The following is an 8,691-nucleotide window of genomic DNA, read 5'->3' on the forward strand; positions in this document are numbered from 1 at the left end:
TGTAAAACAGACACTTCAGGATTTTTCTAGAGCACTTTGCTTTCTTTGGGCCAGCACATATATTGTTTCTAACTTTTTGCTGTGTCCAGAGGTGAGATTTGGGGCAGGAGGGAGAAAAAGGAGGTGTAGACATGGGGACTGAGCGTAAGGAGGAAGAGGGCTTTCATGATTTCACGTATTTCATTAAGTGGCCCAGGCTGAAAGGCAGCATCCATCTGGAGCATGTTTTCTCATAGCAGATGACCAGAATGCAAATGTCAAGCCAAACCCATGAAGCACATTTAAGACCTTTGCTCACATCATGTCCATTAACATTACATGGACTCAGGAAGTTGTATGGCCAAGTCCAATATCAAGAATGCAGAGCAGTCTACTCTGCACAAAATGGGAAGGGGAGAGGGTGTTTGCTGAATAATAACTATACATCCTACCTGTACTTGAATAAATGGCTTAATCTCAAACAGTTTCAGTGTTCTCATGTCTTGTCCAGAAACAATAACAATAGTAGTTACTTTTAGGATTATTGGGAAGAAGATATAATCTCTAAAGAAATTAGTGCTGCTTCTAGGATGTAAAGAGCATTCAACATATATTGGCTCTTATTACTATTTTCCCTTGAATGCGTATAAGGATACAAGAAAATGGAAGAAGCAAGATAAAGGGGATTAGAGAAGAAATTCAGGCTTGATGGCAAAGGTAGTAAGATTAATTTAAATTCTAAATTCATAAAATTGGTACAGGAGGAGGAATGGTTTGTGTTTATCTAAATGGTCAATTCACAGTTATGGTCACCAATGTTATTATTAGTTGTTGGCCATTTGCTCCTACTGTTAACGCTCTGTTGAGAGCTGTATGCACATCACACCATATAAAAAGATAGAGAAAATGTAGCCAGAGTCTGACGGCTTGCTTATTAGGCAATTGGGCAAACATGGTAAAACTATATACTTGAAGAAAAATACATAACATGGGAAAATGTCAGTAATTAAAAACATGAACCATAGTGAATATGTTTAAGTAATAACTAATTTCTAGAAAGCATCTGTGGTTTGCAGAAATCCTACATTTTGAATATTTTAAAAATCTTTGAGAGAAGTTTTGGCCAGTTTAACTGAATCATATTTCCTTATAAAATTTTATTTTATTTTAAAGATTTTATTTATTTATTTGAGAGAGAGTGAAAGTGAGAGAGAGCACAGAGGGAGAGGGAGAAGCAGATTCTCCACTGAGGAGAGAGCCCGATGCAGGGCTCGATCCCAGGACCCTGGGATCATGACCTGAGCCTAAGGCAGGTGCTTAACTGACTGAGCCACCCAGGCACTCTCTCCTTATAAAATTTTAAAAGGAAGACCAGAAACTCTCAATTTAGGATTATAACCTAAGTCACAGTACTATAAAGCTGAGTCGGCTGTTTCTTACAGACTGAGTTAGATCACACCACAGTTGACATGGCTGATCCCTGCACCCTCATCATGGAGGCCACAAAGTATATTGATTTCACTCCACTTTGGCCGATGTGATTGCTGTATGTAGATACAGCCTTAGTCTTGACGTTTAATCTCCCTATTCTCCGACAGTACTTCCTTCCATCTGATAAACCCGAGTTTAAAAGCTAAGAATTCTTTAGTCCTATTGAGGTAGAAAATTATCTCTCTGAGTGGCATTTAACTTCTCAGCTCTGATCTCCATAACTGGAATATAGTGGTATCTGCTTCCCTAAGTCTGAGATGAACTACTTCCCTTAACATACTGAATAACCTAAAGTTATTCTAGCGCAGTAAGGCCAGTAACTTGCATATTTCCACAGGCAGGGCTCACAGATGGCTCACCTCGCAGGCAAGAGAGGACTTAACCAGAGCACCCAGCTTGCTTTCGGTAATTAGGCTCTCTCCTTCCTTATTCCCAATTCACACTTACCTAGTGTGTGTCAGTAAAGGACAGATCTGCCCTCTGTAGCAGTGAGCTTTAATTGAGTGGCCAGCGTTGGAGTTTTCATTCTTCTATTTGATCAATACCTGTTCATCGGCCTCGTTCTATGCTTGCATTCCTTAAAGACACAGGAGGCAGAGGTTACTGTAACTGGATGTCAGCTTTTTCCCAGTTAGGGATTTTGCTCTGACACTTCTGATTTCTCGCTCCTGTCAGCTTGCTTGGATAGCATGGAAACCACCATACTCACTCCCTCTCTCCTCTTTACTGCCTGGCCAGAACTAGCTCTTAACAGCCAGCTTCCTGTAGTTTTTACTCTGGACCTTAAAGTAGCTCCAGTTTATTCTACAAGGACAAAGGATACGGTTCACAGTCAAAACAAAACAAAAGAGCATGAAAGGGCTGAAGAATCATCTTTCCGCCTCCCCGAAATTCCTGCTTTTGTTCATCTATTCATTTCATCATTCATTGTTCATCAATTCATTTCATTCATTCATTTCTACTTTCATTCGATGAGTAGTTCCTATGTGAAACTCACCGCACATGGCACCGCAGATACAAAGAGGAGTAAGACACTTTCTCTGCTCTCAAGGAGCTCACAAATGAATCAGGGCCTTATTTCTAAATGAGACCTGTAGCCCCAGTCCAGCCATATCCCTAATGATTTGGTTCGAAAAAAGAATCCAGGCAGAGGAGACAGCATGTGCAAAGGCCAAGTTGTTTTTTCATTTCCCTGCTGCATCATATGTCCTTCTGGTCTGTTGCGGCTCCTTCCTGACATGGTTGGAGAGAAACGGAGAAGACAAAGGTGTGGTCTTCAGGTACAATGCCCAGGACAACTACTCGCGATCTCAGGTGGAAGGGTGCCAAACCCAGAAGGTCCTCAGCCTCTCCCTCCTTTTCCTTTCATTCATGATACTGTTTCAAGACTCGTTGCCCTCGCAGAAAACATGATCCTCCCACCATTACTCATGCAGATCCACTTTTTAACCAGAATGGAAAATAGTTTGAGTAGGTTTGGCATTTACTTTTCTCATCTTGAACAGTATAATGCTGGCACACAGTTGAGTAAATTCCATCTAAAAATCACTGAATATGCTACCATACTTGCAGCCTGGAATCTTTCCTTGCAACTGACATTCTTGAAGTCTTGAGCCTTGAGCCTTCTTCAAGCATCAGAAAGAGTTCTCTCACATCCTTTATTGGAGCTAGGTTGCCCCTCACAACCTCCTCCTACACCTTTTCCATAACCTCTTGGTGTTCCTGATGTGGCTGGGGACATCCACAGTTCCTACCATACTTTGTAACTTGCTCCCCAGAACTCAGAGGGGCTCAGGACTGGGGTTGGGAATACCGTGCAATCTCAGCTACGTCATGGGTGAAAGGGACATATGTGGGCTTCTATGGATTCCTGTTTACCACTGGCAATACTATTTCTTTGAGACAATGCATTCTAATTTGCAAACAAACCTTTGGAAACCTGCCCTGTCCTCAAGTTAAATCTGCTTATGTTAGCCTTCCTCGTAAGTTAGATATAAAGAATAACGGTACCGATAACGTAGTCTGTCAACTATTGAGGGATTACAACATGCAAGGTGTTATTCTAAGAGTTTAGTGGGTGTTAAATCATTTAATCCTTACCAAAATCTTATGAGGCTATATACCATGATTATAATCACTCCTATGTTATGAATGAGAAAACCAACAAAGAGAGGTAAAATCATTTGCCTAAGGTAAATGGCTGGGCTGGGATTTGAACCCAGGCAATCTGGATCAGAATCTATGTTCGCAAATACCACACTGAACCTCCTCTCCAGAGAAGCCATTACAGACAATTTTAAAGAATAGTATCTTGATAAAATATTATATTGATAAAACACCAAGTAAAAAGAAAAACCTCCTAGGCACAGGGAAGATTAAATATTAAACGTTTCTAAATTCCCAGAAAGATGAAAATTTCTGTTTGTGTGTTATTACAGCCCTAATAATAATCACTAATAATACTGTACATTTCTTGTTGTAGTTAAAATGATTAAAAAGTCTCTCCTGAATTGATTTATGCATATATATCACTCATTACTTACTAGATATTCATTCATCTCAATTTGCCCTGGAGTAATGGAAACTGCTTACTAAAATATTATCAATCTATTTGGGAATTACACAAAATATTTGCATAAGGTATATATCAATTGGTGGAGAATTTTTAAAAATCCTGTATAAGTATACAAAACGAGTTGCCCACCACTTGCTTTTTTGTTTTTTTTAAAGACCGCTATGGTATATGTAAATGTGCTTGTTTCTTCATCTGTAAAATAGGACTAATAATGACTACTCCATTGTGAATGGTTTATAAACTATAAAGCATTATGAGATGCTGGCTTCTTTTGCCCCAAAACTTGAAAAATAGTCTTTGTTTTTGATATTTGAAAATTATCCTCTCCCTCCTGCTCAATTGAAATGAAAATATATTCATAATTTTCAATATTGGACAATATCTAAAACTTTTGCATTCGTTGACATCCTTGCAGAGGTAAGCAAAAGAGACATGCTTAAGTTACTCCAAGTTTCAGGCTTTTGTTGTGAAGCCACAGGGAGTAGGAGGAAAAACAGCCCTATCAGAAGCCTGCTGTGGTTTGTCATCATCCAGCGGCTGCCCTGGTGACTCCATGACTCGTCTTCCTAGTGGTTGTTCCCTGGCCAATGTGTTCATCCTGCTGCTTCCTCTGGGGCTCACCATTTTCAGGCGGAGAACTCTGTCTCACTTTTGCAGCAACTAAATAACCAAGTGACTGGCTCTCTTCGCCATCTCCTGGCTTTTTCTGCATGGTGGGTACTGTCTCAGTTTTCTGCTTTCTGCCTTTTTAACCGTGTTCCTCTGCGCTTCCCAGCTCTCAAACACTGTGCAAGGGCTAGCAAGTGAGCTGGTCGGGCAGCTGCCTGGGGCACCGATCTTTCAGGGTTACAATTACAGCTCTGGGATAAATCATAGGTGTGCTGCCAGTTAATTCAGCTTTTCATAAGAGATTTCTTTTTTTTTTAATTAAAAAAGAAGATTTTATTTATTTATTTGGGGGCGCCTGTGTGGCTCAGTCAGTTGGGTGTCTGCCTTCGGCTAGGGTCATGGTCCCGGGGTCCTAGGATTGAGTCCTGCATCAGGCTCATTGCTCAGTGGGGAGCCTGCTTCTCCCTCTCTCTGCCTGACGCTCTGCCTACTTGTGCTCTCTGTCTGTCTCAAATAAATAAATAAAATCTTTTATTTGAGAGAGAGGGAGCGTGAGCATGAGCAGAGGGAGTGGCAGAGGGGGAGAGAGAGAGAGAGAGAGAGAGAGGGAATCTTAAGCAGACTCACAGCTTACACTCACAACAACATTCCTCTTCAGTGCGGACACTACTTGAAAGATAGTCACGCTTCACCTTATGCAGTGTATACCTGTTCATTTGAGCGACTCTAAAGAAGTGATAGGAAGAGGGAGATGGCTGTACCCGTCTCTGAGGCTGATACTTACTCACACAATTGGTTGATACCACCAATCCTACTTTAAACCCAGACCCGTTATTGGTAAAGCAACGTTCTGTGATTTTCCTTCTCCCTCAAAATTCCTTTTGAAGATGGCTTTACCCATTTAAGCTTGCACTGATTTTAAATTTATTGATTTATGTATTTTTTGTTGAAATATAGTTGACACACAACGTTGCATTAGTTTGACATGTACAATACAGCGATTCAACAAATGTATGTGTTTTGCCCTGCTCACTGCAAGTGTAGCTACCATCTGTCACTCTACAACACTGTTACAACACCAGAGACTATATTCTCTATGTTTCCTATGTTTCTACCTTTCATCCCTGTGACTTATTCCTTCCATAACTGGAAGCCTGTATCTCCCACTCCCTTTCACCCATTTTGTCCATCTCTCCATCCCCCTTCTCTCTGGCAACCATTTGTTTGTTCTTTGTATTTATGGGTCTGTTTCTGGGTTTTGTTTGTTTATTTGTTTTTTAGACCCTACATATAAGTGAAATCATTTGGTAAGCTCGCACTATTGTTAAGGCTAGGAAAGATCAAGAAAAGAAGAGAACGAAAAAGTTTTACGCGTTCATTCTTTCCAGGATCTCATGACTCCAAATTTAAAAAGAAGACTTACAAGATTTAATTGCAGTGCTTAGTTACTTACATAAATGGTCTCAACGCCAAGAACTGCTTATATCAAAATAATCTGAATACCTCTGCTTGGCAGAGAGATGGTTATGAAAATTTTATAACAAAAAATTACAAAATAAAGGTTAAAAAGGTCAAATTTACAGCTTAATACATATTTATGTGTTGATTTATATACTTCCAGGGTCCTTGTATGCTAATTAGCAACATATTCCTGTTCATTTTTTTTACTTGGAATATAATTTTATATTTTAAATTATTGTAGCAGGTCATGGTTGTGATTCTAAAGAAATTTGCTCATAGTTATAATTTGTTCTGCAAAGTTCTGTGGAACAAATATACATTTTCCTGCCTGTTGCCCCCGAACACAGTTACAATAAAGAGACTATGAAATATGGTCTGCTTTATGAGGACACAATTGGAATGCATTTCCTAGAAATGCACAGCTTTGGAAAGTAAGTATTACTTACATTGAATATAATTTGGTATTTCCTTGAAAAACCAGGCCATTGCTTCTCCCAGTGCTGTTTTTGAGTTCTTGTGTATACTTCAACCATTTGTTCTTTCTTTTTCCTCATTGTGAGAAGTTGCTATTTCTAATATCCGAAATCATTAGTTTCATTAAATAATCATGAATTTCACTCCTTTACAAAAACCATTTCATGCTTATGGAAGAAAAAGTAGAAATTAAGCAAAAGCAAAAATGAGTCACATGGAAAATTAATATCACTCTTAAAAGTAATCTTTGCTAAGTTTTTTTCATACTTGTAAATCCCTGTATGGATTCACGTGTGCGTATGTGTGGACACATACACATACAATCCTTTCTTTTTTATGAAAACAAACATCTTACTTTGTACTGTGCTTTTCCCCCTTAAATATCTGATTGGTATGCTACTAGGTTTATTTGGTTATCAGTGTCTCTATTTCTTTTTTTAAAAAAGCACACATGTACTTGCTTATTGCAAAAACCCAAATAATTTTGAAATGTGTATCACAGGAAGTAAATATCATTAAATCTCCTATAATGTCACTGTAATCCTATTCCCCAGAGAAAACTGCTTATATTTTGCCAAAAATATCTAATCTGAATGTCTAGTCCAGATTTCAAATTTAATTTTCAGTTACAGAAAACACAAGGGATAGATGAATCAGGTATATAATACCGCAGCTTCAATGACCCAGAGGTGGGGCCTTCGAAAGGACAAGAGGCACAGGTCTCCTCAACCAGCGTCATGGAAGAAGAAAGGAGACTGCTCTAGTCAGAAGGAACTGAACCTACATAATCATAATGCCAACTCCCAGAGATAACCATTGCTACCAGATTGGTGTATGTTCTTCCAAGCCCTCTTACGTATATGTAACATTTCTCCCACTTCATTTTTATAAAACCATAATTTGTAAAGATTTTTTTATGTATTTATTTGAGAGAGAGAGAGAGTGTGAGAGAGAGCATGAGCAGGAGGAAGGGCAGAAGGAGAGGGAGAAGCAGACTCCATGCTGAGTATGCAGCCCGATGGGATGCGGGGGCTCCATCCAAGACCTGAGCCAAAGGCAGACGCTTAACTGACTGAGCCACCCAAGCGCCCTTAAAACCGTAATTTTGATCATGTTGTCTATACTATTCTATAACCTGCTTCCCCCTTGCTCCCCATTAAATAATAGGCTTTGGAGATATTTGTAGTTATTTGTTTCCTGACTCTTTTAATGATTACATGGAATTTCATTGCAGTTTGTATTGTGATTTTTTTTCACCAACATAGCTGCAAAGGACATCTGACTATATCTTTTCAAACACTTTTAGAGGATCAATTACTAAAAATAGACTGCTAGGTCACAGAAGGGTCATATTTTTAAAGAATTGTAACCATATTTATTTCTTCTGAAATGTGTTTATTCTTGTTTTAATTGTCTTTCATATAGCTTATAAACATTTCTCTCAGACTTTAATTTTGTAATTTATCTTCTAAGTTTGTTGAGGATATCTTTTGCCTAACAAAGATTTTATGTTTTTATTTACTAAAAGAAGCCATTCTTTCTCTTTTTTTGGCTTCTGGGTTTTGTGTTCGTATATTTTCTTTTTTTTTTTTTTTCTTTTTCTTTTTCTTTAAAGATTTTATTTATTTATTTGACAGAGAGAGAGAGACAGTGAGAGAGGGAACACAAGCAGAGGAGGAGTAGGAGAGGGAGAAGCAGGCTTCCCACCAAGCTGGGAGCCTGATGCGGGGCTCGATCCCAGGACCCTGAGATCATGATCTGAGCTGAAGGCAGACGCTTAACGACTGAGCCACCCAGGCGCCCTCGTATATTTTCTTATATAGATATTCCCTGACTTATGGTTTGATTTAAGATTTTTTGACTTCACAATGGTTTGCAAATGATACACATTCAGTAGAAATTGAACTTCAAATTTTGAATTTGGATTTTTTTGGGGGCTAGCGATATATGGTATGATCCTTTCTTTTCTTTTCTTTCTTTTTTTTTTTTTTACAGGTTTTATTTCTTTATTTGAGAGAGAGAGAGAGAGAGCTGGGAGAGGGCTAGAGGGAGAGGAAGAGATCTCAAGCAGACTCCACACTGAGTGTGGAGCCTGACTCCAG

The sequence above is a fragment of the Mirounga angustirostris genome, unplaced genomic scaffold (genome assembly GCF_029215605.1).
Source record: "Mirounga angustirostris isolate CCGP_5_RB_7025 unplaced genomic scaffold, mMirAng1.0.hap1 SCAF_3, whole genome shotgun sequence".
Taxonomy (NCBI): domain Eukaryota; kingdom Metazoa; phylum Chordata; class Mammalia; order Carnivora; family Phocidae; genus Mirounga; species Mirounga angustirostris.